The 13,744-nt window shown below is 38.8% G+C and overlaps 1 protein-coding gene across 4 annotated transcripts in view; it reads right to left on the reverse strand.

Moving 5' to 3' along the window:
* kazna (kazrin, periplakin interacting protein a) overlaps nt 1-13,744 on the reverse strand; it is a 309,866-nt gene that overhangs the window by 268,802 nt on the left and 27,320 nt on the right. For all 4 annotated transcript variants that reach the window (XM_064297865.1, XM_064297864.1, XM_064297866.1 and 1 more), the window contains one exon: nt 3,736-3,814. The gene's annotated coding sequence lies outside the window, so the exon portion shown is untranslated. The remainder of the gene's footprint in view (nt 1-3,735; nt 3,815-13,744) is intronic.

A 13,744-nucleotide genomic window follows, 5' to 3' on the forward strand; every position in this document is an offset into this window, starting at 1 on the left:
AGCACACACCCCACTGCGCTGCCCTCAACCCGATGGCTCAGTGTTTTCATCTATTTCAGTAGGATAATTAAGGTCTCGAGGAACCCCATTGGGCGAAAAACTGCCTCGCACGCGCTCTCCCCAATTAATCCACCACCAATGCAACTTTAATGCCCTGCCAGTACAAAACTACTAAATATTAAAATATTGTAAAACTGAGGACAACCGCAGCTGTGAGGATTTCGACACACATGCATCGCAAAAGTAGAACAGCGGGATGAAGAAGAAAGCGGCTCGCGTGCTGTAATACTGTGTGGTGGAAAGCGCTGCTGGAAGAGCAAGCAGGAGGCGTGATTTAACATGCAGGTTCAGTACCGTTTAGATGTGCCTGGGAGATTTAGAGACGGTCTAGCCCCCCTTTACGACAGAATGTGCATGTGTCTGAGCACCAGGCTTCACAGGTGCCTAAGACACACACACACACACATACGCACGTGTACACACACACACACACACACACGCACGCGGGCACACACACATGTACACACACACAGTCACACACACAAACAGGCAGATATGAGCCAGAGGGAGACACTTCACATGCAGCATAATAGTCTTGCAGACCCCCAATCTACCAGCAGGGGTCGCTGGTGCGTGTTGGCGGCCCCACCATCCCAGCTGACTGAAATCATCTCTGGGCGATGCTAAAGCCAGGTGTGTGTCGTCCTGTGGAGCTGCCAGCCACAGTTGGCACTGGCACGGTCCTGATTTGATATCAGACCATGGGGCGCATCCATGCACTAGGACAATGCCTTAACAGGATGAGCCACTCTGAGCACCCCTGGCAACAGCTTAAAATTTAACTGAGGAGAACATGCAAGGACTCCCCTGATATTCCGGAATGGAGCGTTGCCAATTACCCATCATCCATTATGGGAGTGGAAAAAAAAATCCTTCAGCACACCGAGTGAGTGGGTGAGTCACCCAGGGCTCCCCATTGCGGTGCCGCCATTATCTGAATTACACAGTTGGGCTGTCGTTCAGCGGAGATTGGAGCACAACTTTGAGCCAGTCAGAGTGGAGAGGCTTAACAACAGGGGTCTCAAACTACCAGCCCTGGGGCCTGGAGACTGCTTCATAAGGCCCTCCACACATTTATAATTTATTAAGTCTGGCCTGCAAATTAATTTTTCATTTTTTTTTTTTTTTTTTTACATTTTGATTCTTCTCTGGCTTTTTCCTTTAAAGTAATTTTCTTATAGGGTTGCAAAATACGAGTATAAAAATAGACTTTTTTTATTTCACACATATCCAGTCCGGTTATTTAACAGGCCTATAACCGAGCAACAAGTCCATATACATTTTCGCCTGGACAAATCATTTCCATTGGCATGTCTAACAAAAAAATCAGGATCAAATATGTAGTCTGTTGTTGTATCCCAAGCATTTGAGAGAGAGGTAGCCTATTAATAGTCAGATAGTTTTCTAAACCAAAAAGAAAACTTGACCGGCAGCACAGACAGTTTCAGGAGATGGATGACGATACTAAGTATTTCTTGTAGAGTTTAATGTGACTGCTCCCGAGATCTGCAAGAGAAAGTTGCTGTTTTTAAGGACTAGCCTACAATCTCAGGCATTACACTACTAAACAGGTGGAGCAGTATTGAGAGGAGAGAGCGACCTGTTGCTAAACTTCAGAATGCCATATCCATGCAGCAATTCTCTTTGCATTCTCTTCCAGCGAGCAGAAAGGGAACGTGATGCAGCAGTTCAGGCTAGCTAAGTGATTAGTGACCTTATAGCGAAAGGGGAGAGGCCATTAAACTGAGAGACAGTTTCTTAAAGATTGCACGTTGGAGGTTGCCAATATCCTAAGCCCAAAGTAGGTGGACTTATTCAGAAGCGCAAGTCCGACTGCAAATACAGCGGCAGAGGGGATCGATGAGTTGTCAGATGACATTTACGATCAGCTGTGCAAGGGAGCTAAAGATTTCAGTGCGGCAGCGGCCATTCTGTGGTGCTCGATGAGAGCACTGATATGAATGGAAATGCTGAGCTTGCTCCATTTGTCAGGGGTGTTAATGGCCAGCTTGAAATAGCTGAGGTGTTGCCCGGCGCGTGGCCAGGCTACATCGCCAAAGGATGTACTTCAGCAACTGCATGACGCAGCTGGGGCGCGCTGGTGTGCCGCGGGGTGAGCAGGTAGAAATAACCGCGGATGCTGCCCCGACGATGGCGATGGCGAGAAGAAAAAAAACGGACCAGTGGCGCTAGTTCAGGGAATGCAGGAGGAAAGGAGTGTAGAGTAGATCCCACTATTGGTCAGCGCTGCATTACTCATCCACAGGAACTCTCCAGTAAACGCTTGAAATTTGACAATGTTAGATCAGGTCAGAGATTAAACGCATTGATTACATCAGATCGAGGGGCTTTCAGCACCGTCAGTTCAGTCAGAAACCGAAGCGTCGTAGGGTGATGTCCTGTACTTTACAGAGGTACGCTGGCTGGCTCAGTAGGGGCAGTGAGCAGAAGAAAGAGGTTATTTGAGTTGAGAGGGTGTTCCAAGGTGTTCACGAGGGAGGGCAGAATGCATGTTCCTGAGCTTGGTGGTCGCAGGTGGGTGATGGGCCCAGCCTTTTTCAGCTGAACCCACTCAATCCGAAGCTGCAGGGCCCCGTCCTACTATCTATTGAGAGTGCGAATGCAGGCCTCTTGATGTGGACTATGCTCCAGGTGTGCTACCTGAGGTGCTGCACAGACTTCAAAGACAAAACTGGAGAGGCACAAGGAGAAAAGGAGATGATAGGATGGTTTCTGAGAGCTACCCTCTTCCTTTGAGTTCAAGCAGATCATGTGTCTTCTCAGGAGCATACCTCTCCGTGAGAAACTATTCTCCACTATGAACTTTCGTAGGTCAATATACAGATCCAGACTGACTGACTGACTGATGCCGATGTTCAGGCATTTCTCAGGGTGTCCACTGGCTACTCCCTCAATGTAAATGTCTAACAGAATCACAGCAAGCATTAAGAAACAATGGAGGAAAATGTGCTTAAATGACTGTACAGAGAAAAAATTTATTGTTGAACAAACAGGATAGTTTTATCCTCTCCAAGTATTCAAGTGGCCCCTGTGGGAGAAGACAACCTGGCCAGTGGTCCCCAGGTAATTTAAATTTGAGACTGCTTGTGTAACAGGTTACAAGCTGGCATCCAACCTGCAGGAAAAAAGCCTGCCCAAACAAGTGTGAAAATACTCCAGAGATCCCAGTCAAGACCCTGAAGCAACATGCACACACACACACACACACACACACTCAAGATTTATGAGTATGTGTGGATGTGTGCAAGTATGTGGGTATGTGAGCAGGTTTGGAGGACGCATTCAGAAAATGAGATGTGGGGGACTTGGGGGGCGGGATCACGGACCATGTGGGGGGTGGAGGCTCCCAGTGGAGGGATTGGTGGGGTGAGGGGGGACATGCATGTTGGTGTCCATCTGCACGAGCCAGTATGCGAGTATGTTTTGTGTGTGTGCACAGTTGCATTCACATGTGCACACACATCTAAACACAAATATACTGTATATGCACGCACACACACACAGACCTGGGTATACCTGGGATTAGGGAGCTCTCCTCACTCACGGATCATCTTCAGCAGAAATTAATAACCTTCGATAATCAGCAGCTGAAGCAGTGAGTCGTCAGGAGGAACAGAAGATGAGGAGGCAGTTTCGGGGGAGAAGTTCCCTCACCTTCATTACCTCCCCTCACTAGCTGGTGTGAAGCTCCCTCCTCCTCTCCATCCTGAATGTCACCTCCAGGAACCAGCCCCTGTCAAAAACAGAGCCATCACGCTTTATTTATTACCATTTTTATGAACTATTTTTATTGAGACATTTTACACATGAAGTGCAATAAATTTCGTGGTCTAAAATAATAAAGACACAAAGTATAAGCTGCCCAGCAATATTTTACAATAACATCCATGAAGATGTGTGCAATAACCGGCGCTGCAGAGCTCTCTATGGACCCCTCGGGAATTTTCTTAGGTGAAGACAAGCCTGCCAATATAGGATTTTTGATATTGGGTGTAAAATTTAATTGAAGGTGGAAATAATCACAAAAATTAGCGATGGTGCAACCGCACGCAATAAATGTGAAATAGTCCCAGAACATATGCTGATAAAAATCCAATGGACCCACAGAGAACCTGCCACGGGGTTTTCATTGCACACGTTAAAACTTGAAGTGACACCGAGGGAATGCACAACATGACCAAAAGTATGTGGACATCCTGATATCCAGCTTCTCGTCCAAAATTAGGGGAATTAATGTGGGGTCGGTCCTCTCTTTGTTGCAATAACAAGCTCCACTCTTCTGGGGAACCATTATACTAGATGTTGCATTGCTGCAGGGATTTGATTCCATTCAGCCAGAAGAGCATTAGTGAGGTCGGGCACTGATTGGGCGATTAGGCCTGGCTCGCAATTGGCTTTCCGATTGATCCGAAAGATGCTGACTGGGGTTGAGATCAGGGCTCTGTGCCGGCCAGTAAAGTTCTTTCACACCGATCTCAACAAAACCATTTCTATATGGCACCTCACCGCGTGCCTGGGGGCATTGTCATGCTTTGCCTTCACTTCACCAAGGGGCCAAGCCCAAACCATGAAAAACCATGTCCGCATACTTTCGGTCATATAGTGTAATGTACAAATTAACAATATATTAACGGATGAAAAAAGAGGATTCAAGCTGAAATAATGCAGGCCCAAGTTTTCTGCTTGTGTGTTCATTTATGGTCCAGAACCATCAAATCACAGGAGGTTTCCAAAACTGTAAATAATGGCAGCTTGAGGCTGTAGTTGAGATCAATGGGTACTCATTTGTAAACTGGAGCGAGCTAAAATAAGAAAATAATCCACACACTGCAAAATGCGTTCTTATATAAAATGCATTCATTAACTGTGTGTGACATTTTGAGCTACCGCGCTTTTCGTCCGGCATGAAAGACAAAAACAAAGAATCTCTATTTAAGCTGTGCTCTCAATCTCAACTGTATAATCCATTATTCACCTTTGAGAAAAAATATCTACTTCTATTATTAAAAAAGACTGGTGTATCACAGAATCAGATCCAGCTCTCAACAAGCGTTTAATGCAACCACCTCATGTGGTCCGTAAGAGACCCCCCCCCCCACCCCCAACTTGAATTTTTGGGTGAGTAGGTCGTCCACCACCACCCAGCAGTTCCATTATTGTGCAGCATGTTCCACGTGGCAATTACAGATATGCAAACTGCCAACAGTACAATTTTGCGTAGAAAACCTCTTCCTTCAATCCCCCCGTGTGCCAGGAAATGTTACAGTATTAAGGGTGCGATAACATGCAATGCCAGTAACGTCAATTACATGCTCAAATGCTAGCCTATATTGAGAAAACCACCAGATCACTTAAAATTAGAATATCTGAACAAAGGACTGCTATTAGAATTGGAGACTATAGGAGTCCAGTTGCTGTTCATTTTAAAACAGGGAAATTCACATAATTTCTCCTCTTAAATATGTGGTTATAGGTCAAGTGGCCACTCCCAGGGGGGTGATGTTAATTCCCGGGTTCTAAAAAGAGAGGCTTTTTGGATTTACACACTTGATACCCTAGCTCCTAAAGCCCTCATGAGGATTTTGATTGATGGCTTCTTATGAAATTTGGTCCCCTGCTGTGCCATTTGTATTATGATGCATAGTTGTTTGGTCCAGTACTTTAACCTGGTTTTTAAACTTACTTATTTTCAGTTGACTAACATATAGTATAGTAGTTTTGAGGCACCTCTCTCAGGAGATACATATAAGGTTGTAAGTGTATGATTGAGCCACCTCTATCAGGAAATAGATCCGCTTCTTATATAAGGTTATACTGTAAGTGTATGATGGTTTTTTTTGATCAGATACTTGTTCATGTACTTTTTGTTTATTATTTTTGTAATGCGGTTTGCATATTGTAAATATTGTTTATTTCACTGTCAGATTTCACTGTTGTTTTGCTATTTCTATTTATGTACTATACAGTAACTAGGTTGCATTATCTGTATGTGTGTAATTTAATTGTATTTGATAGTCTTTTGTCATATGACTTGTGTCAGGTGACCAGCCAGGGGGCCTATTTGTACAGCTTAAATAGAGGCTCTTTGCTTTTGTCCTTTATGTCTGAAGAGCATAATGTTGCATTCAGTAATTAATACATTTGGCATGAAGAAACATTTGGCCATTTTCAGATTATTTCATTATTTTGCCTTTCTATTTTTGTCCAGCTTTTTAAACTTTGGCACGTGCGTGCTCTTTCTACTTTTTTGAACAAGTTACCTTTGAGTTCATGACCGCTTACTGGTTTGGTTGGAAATAACCATTGGATTGGGATAATGGCAAAACCACACCGATTTTATCATATCACATCACTCATATCTATCATACAAAATTGCCACAGTAATTTGTAAGGTAATGTCCTCTGCCATGTGCGTTCCAAAAAAATGAAAACGCTTCTGCTCCATGAAGACACAATTCTGTCATTCACATCTCTCAATATCCCTTATAAGAATGCATATCATGTTCTCAAGCTATTGCCACTCCTAAAAATAAAAATAAATAAATAAATAAATAAAACCCTGTGGGAACCTTGAACTATTGGAATGCCTCTTTAATTGGAATTTGTAAATGCTCAGTTTAATCCTAGTAGCTACTACCCTGCACTGTATGATAGTGTCAACATCACACAAATTGATATGGAAATATTCGATATTTCCATAGACCAAAACACCCAGGTCAGACAAACAAAACAAAACACATGCTGATAAAACAAAAATGAAGTAATTTATTCGTACTCGTATTTCAAATGGCTTTGAGTTTCATGTCGGAATATGGGGTCAATTCAATTTCACCCCAGTGCCACTCTATTTTTCCTTGACTTGTTTATTTGTCGGATTGCTTATTTAATGGAACCAGATGGCCTAGATGTGGCACTACATGCCAATAGCATGGCACAAAAACATCTGCTGTGGAGTTCTGATAAATCAGTACAATAGCATACAGACAGATCCCTTCTAATAGCAAGTTAGAAGAGTTTGTAGACAGACAGCTGAAAATGAGACAAACGTATAGAAAATGAGACAGATTGAGAGAATGACAGACAGACGGACAGAGAAATAAAAGCTGTACTATTGTAAATAATAGCTGTACTACCTTCTCTGTATGCAGAAATACAGCTGGGTGTAGTTTGATGTGTTTTGCTTTCCATATTCACCCCTTATCCTTTAATAAAGACAGATTAGTCTTCATTCTCCCAGCTCTGTAATGCAGGAGCTAATTGACAAAAAGCTCATTGCATTTTATGGCCTTGCATTGCAATGACAGACTAAAATTGAAGCCAAACACTGCCAGAGATGAAACATTAGCACTCCAATAAACATCATTCTTCCAGGTCCAGATGCGCGAGTGTGACGTGTTTAATTAAAACAACACCCCCCCCCCCATCTCCCCCCAGTACATTTACAACAATACAAATTTGTATCTTAAACCATTATACTGTAAAGCTGTCGGAACAGGTATGATTGTTCTTATGACAATTATAGTAATTGCTTAAATATTATGACAAACAAAAAAAAATAAAAGAATACATTTACTAAACCCAATAAAATATGCCCAAACCATGGCATACGGGAATTGCATTTTTATGCAAAGATCTGCCTGGCACTCAATGCATCATTTGTTTACTTCAATTGAAAGCAGCTGTGTCTCTAAAGCAATCATTAAATGTGAGTTGAAACATCATAATTCAATGCTACATAATGAATGCAGACAAGAATTACATATAAAGGAACAGATAAAGAAACAAGCTGTGCAATATTTATAAATTGTTCAAATTTATAATGGATATTTTTCTATCCAATCAAAAATTAACTTTCCGTTTAGGAGACGAAGACCAAGACACTCTCCAAGCAGTACTGTATTCATTACTGAGCTCCATTTGCCATGTCTCTTCATACTGGAAACATACAGTGAGCTCTATAATTTTTGGAACGAAGACATTTTTTTCTTGATTTGGCTCTGTACTTGACAATTTTAGTTTTGTAATCAAACAATACACGTGTTGTTAAAGGGCACAATAACAGCTTTTATTTAAGGGTGTTATATGCACTTCGATTTCACCATGTAAAAACTACAGAACTTTTTATACATGTGAATTCAAAGATCTGAAACTTGACCAATTGGGACAGGGAAACTAATAAACATATGTCTAAATATAGGTAATGAGAAGGTAAAAATAAAAGCTCTCCATCATGAACTTGCTTAAGGATGCCCATTCCACACAAAAGGATTCATCTGGAGTGGCAGGTAGAGTCCCACAAAAAAAAAAAAAAAAAACCATCACTCGGTCCCAAAAACTGACAATTAGCATTTAGCCCCAATGACCTCACTCATTCAAATAGAAATGAACACTGCAAACAGAGGAACATAATATGGAGGACTGCATGAAGGAGGATCCTAAATTACGAAGGGGGGGGGGGAGGGGGCAGGCTTCACTGCCATGAAAACTGTGAATGGCAAGATGCCGTAAACTGGTGGGGGGCCTGCTGACCAGTTTGGGCCCTTAACCCTAATTGAAGCCATTGGTAGCTTGGAAAACTTCAGAAAACCCATTTAAAATTGATTAAAAATTAATGTAAATATCATGAAGACAATAATACAAATGCAAAATGATATGTTTCAGGTCTTTTAAAAATATTTTTTTAATTGAAAAAATATTAATATATTGCACATGTCTTTAATGGCCATAGGTACCCATGCTACAGTAGAAAATATTTTACTCATTCAAAATCATTAACAAACCTGTGTCCTAACCATTCTTCAAGCTGCTGACACAGCCGTCAAATTGCCTTTACCCTCAGACTTATCGTTTTCCTAACCTAACCCAGTTTGGGCCCTTAACCCTAATTGAAGCCATTGGTATCTTGGAAAAACTTGAGCAAACCATTTAAAATTGATTAAAAACTGAATGTAAATATCATGAAGACAATAATACAAATGAAAAATGATATGTTTCAGGTCTTTTAAAAATATTTTTTTAATTGAAAAAATATTAATATATTGCACATTTTTAAATGGCCATAGGTACCCATGCTACAGTAGAAAATATTTTACTCATTCAAAATCATTAACAAACCTGTGTCCCTACCATTCTTCAAGCTGCTGAACACAGCCGTCAAATTGCCTTTACCCTCAGACTTACCGTTTTCCTAACCCTAACCCTAGTTTGGGCCCTTAACCCTAATTGAAGCCATTGGTAGCTTGGAAAACTTGAGCAAACCCATTTAAAATTGATTAAAAATGAATGTAAATATCATGAAGACAATAATACAAATGCAAAATGATATGTTTCAGGTCTTTTAAAAATATTTTTTTAATTGAAAAATAATTAATATATTGCACATGTCTTTAATGGCCATAGGTACCCATGCTACAGTAGAAAATATTTTACTCATTCAAAATCATTAACAAACCTGTGTCCTAACCATTCTTCAAGCTGCTGAACACAGCCGTCAAATTGCCTTTACCCTCAGACTTACCGTTTTCCTAACCCTAACCCTAGTTTGGGCCCTTAACCCTAATTGAAGCCATTGGTAGCTTGGAAAACTTGAGCAACCCCATTTATAATTGATTAAAAATGAATGTAAATATCATGAAGACAATAATACAAATGGAAAATGATATGTTTCAGGTCTTTAAAAAATATTTTTTTAATTGAAAAAATATTAATATATTGCAAGAGTCTTTAATGGCCATATGTACCCATGCTACAGTAGAAAATATTTTACTCATTCAAAATCATTAACAAACCTGTGTCCCTACCATTCTTCAAGCTGCTGAACACAGCCGTCAAATTGCCTTTACCCTCAGACTTACCGTTTTCCTAACCCTAACCTTAGATTGGGCCCTTAACCCTAATTGAAGCCATTGGTAGCTTGGAAAACTTCAGAAAACCCATTGAAAATTCATTAAAAATGAATGTAAATATCATGAAGACAATAATACAAATGCAAAATGATATGTTTCAGGTCTTTTAAAAAAACATTTTAATTGAAAAAATATTAATATATTGCACATGTCTTTAATGGCCATAGGTAGCCATGCTACAGTAGAAAATATTTTACTGATTCAAAATCATTAACAAACCTGTGTCCCTACCATTCTTCAAGCTGCTGAACACAGCCGTCAAATTGCCTTTACCCTCAGACTTACCGTTTTCCTAACCCTAACCCTAGTTTGGGCCCTTAACCCTAATTGAAGCCATTGGTAGCTTGGAAAACTTGAGCAAACCCATTTAAAATTGATTAAAAATGAATGTAAATATCATGAAGACAATAATACAAATGCAAAATGATATGTTTCAGGTCTTTTAAAAAAAAATTTTAATTGAAAAAATATTAATATATTGCACATGTCTTTAATGGCCATAGGTACCCATGCTACAGTAGAAAATATTTTACTCATTCAAAATCATTAACAAACCTGTGTCCCTACCATTCTTCAAGCTGCTGAACACAGCCGTCAAATTGCCTTTACCCTCAGACTTACCGTTTTCCTAACCCTAACCCTAGTTTGGGCCCTTAACCCTAATTGAAGCCATTGGTAGCTTGGAAAACTTGAGCAAACCCATTTAAAATTGATTAAAAATGAATGTAAATATCATGAAGACAATAATACAAATGCAAAATGATGTTTCAGGTCTTTTAAAAATATTTTTTTAATTGAAAAAATATTAATATATTGCACATTTTTAAATGGCCATAGGTACCCATGCTACAGTAGAAAATATTTTACTCATTCAAAATCATTAACAAACCTGTGTCCCTACCATTCTTCAAGCTGCTGAACACAGCCGTCAAATTGCCTTTACGCTCAGACTTACCGTTTTCCTAACCCTAACCCTAGTTTGGGCCCTTAACCCTAATTGAAGCCATTGGTAGCTTGGAAAACTTGAGCAAACCCATTTAAAATTGATTAAAAATGAATGTAAATATCATGAAGACAATAATACAAATGAAAAATGATATGTTTCAGGTCTTTTAAAAATATTTTTTTAATTGAAAAAATATTAATATATTGCACATGTCTTTAATGGCCATAGGTAGCCATGCTACAGTAGAAAATATTTTACTCATTCAAAATCATTAACAAACTGTGTCCTACCATTCTTCAAGCTGCTGAACACAGCCGTCAAATTGCCTTTACCCTCAGACTTACCGTTTTCCTAACCCTAACCCTAGTTTGGGCCCTTAACCCTAATTGAAGCCATTGGTAGCTTGGAAAACTTGAGCAAACCCATTTAAAATTGATTAAAAATGAATGTAAATATCATGAAGACAATAATACAAATGCAAAATGATATGTTTCAGGTCTTTTAAAAAAATTTTTTAATTGAAAAAATATTATATATTGCACATGTCTTTAATGGCCATAGGTACCCATGCTACAGTAGAAAATATTTTACTCATTCAAAATCATTAACAACCTGTGTCCCTACCATTCTTCAAGCTGCTGAACACAGCCGTCAAATTGCCTTTACCCTCAGACTTACCGTTTTCCTAACCCTAACCCTAGTTTGGGCCCTTAACCCTAATTGAAGCCATTGGTAGCTTGGAAAACTTGAGCAAACCCATTTAAAATTGATTAAAAATGAATGTAAATATCATGAAGACAATAATACAAATGCAAAATGATATGTTTCAGGTCTTTTAAAAATATTTTTTAATTGAAAAAATATATATATTGCACATTTTTAAATGGCCATAGGTACCCATGCTACAGTAGAAAATATTTTACTCATTCAAATCATTAACAAACCTGTGTCCTACCATTCTTCAAGCTGCTGAACACAGCCGTCAAATTGCCTTTACCCTCAGACTTACCGTTTCCTAACCCTAACCCTAGTTTGGGCCCTTAACCCTAATTGAAGCCATTGGTAGCTTGGAAAACTTGAGCAAAACCCATTTAAAATTGATTAAAAATGAATGTAAATATCATGAAGACAATAATACAAATGCAAAATGATATGTTTCAGGTCTTTTAAAAATATTTTTTTAATTGAAAAAATATTAATATATTGCACATTTTTAAATGGCCATAGGTACCCATGCTACAGTAGAAAATATTTTACTCATTCAAAATCATTAACAAACCTGTGTCCTAACCATTCTTCAAGCTGCTGAACACAGCCGTCAAATTGCCTTTACCCTCAGACTTACCGTTTCCTAACCCTAACCCTAGTTTGGGCCCTTAACCCTAATTGAAGCCATTGGTAGCTTGGAAAACTTGAGCAAAACCCATTTAAAATTGATTAAAAATGAATGTAAATATCATGAAGACAATAATACAAATGCAAAATGATATGTTTCAGGTCTTTAAAAATATTTTTTAATTGAAAAAATATTAATATATTGCACATTTTTTAATGGCCATAGGTACCCATGCTACAGTAGAAAATATTTTACTCATTCAAAATCATTAACAAACCTGTGTCCCTACCATTCTTCAAGCTGCTGAACACAGCCGTCAAATTGCCTTTACCCTCAGACTTACCGTTTTCCTAACCCTAACCCTAGTTTGGGCCCTTAACCCTAATTGAAGCCATTGGTAGCTTGGAAAACTTGAGCAAACCCATTTAAAATTGATTAAAAATGAATGTAAATATCATGAAGACAATAATACAAATGCAAAATGATATGTTTCAGGTCTTTAAAAAATATATTTTTAATTGAAAAAATATTAATATATTGCACATGTCTTTAATGGCCATAGGTACCCATGCTACAGTAAAATATTTTACTCATTCAAATCATTAACAAACCTGTGTCCTACCATTCTTCAAGCTGCTGAACACAGCCGTCAAATTGCCTTTACCCTCAGACTTACCGTTTTCCTAACCCTAACCCTAGTTTGGGCCCTTAACCCTAATTGAAGCCATTGGTAGCTTGGAAAACTTGAGCAAACCCATTTAAAATTGATTAAAAATGAATGTAAATATCATGAAGACAATAATACAAATGCAAAATGATATGTTTCAGGTCTTTTAAAAATATTTTTTTAATTGAAAAAATATTAATATATTGCACATTTTTAAATGGCCATAGGTACCCATGCTACAGTAGAAAATATTTTACTCATTCAAAATCATTAACAAACCTGTGTCCTAACCATTCTTCAAGCTGCTGAACACAGCCGTCAAATTGCCTTTACCCTCAGACTTACCGTTTTCCTAACCCTAACCCTAGTTTGGGCCCTTAACCCTAATTGAAGCCATTGGTAGCTTGGAAAACTTGAGCAAACCCATTTAAAATTGATTAAAAATGAATGTAAATATCATGAAGACAATAATACAAATGCAAAATGATATGTTTCAGGTCTTTTAAAAAAAAATTTTAATTGAAAAAATATTAATATATTGCACATGTCTTTAATGGCCATAGGTACCCATGCTACAGTAGAAAATATTTTACTCATTCAAAATCATTAACAAACCTGTGTCCCTACCATTCTTCAAGCTGCTGAACACAGCCGTCAAATTGCCTTTACCCTCAGACTTACCGTTTTCCTAACCCTAACCCTAGTTTGGGCCCTTAACCCTAATTGAAGCCATTGGTAGCTTGGAAAACTTGAGCAAACCCATTTAAAATTGATTAAAAATGAATGTAAATATCATGAAGACAATAATA

This window comes from Anguilla rostrata, chromosome 11, assembly GCF_018555375.3.
Source record: "Anguilla rostrata isolate EN2019 chromosome 11, ASM1855537v3, whole genome shotgun sequence".
Taxonomy (NCBI): Eukaryota; Metazoa; Chordata; class Actinopteri; order Anguilliformes; family Anguillidae; genus Anguilla; species Anguilla rostrata.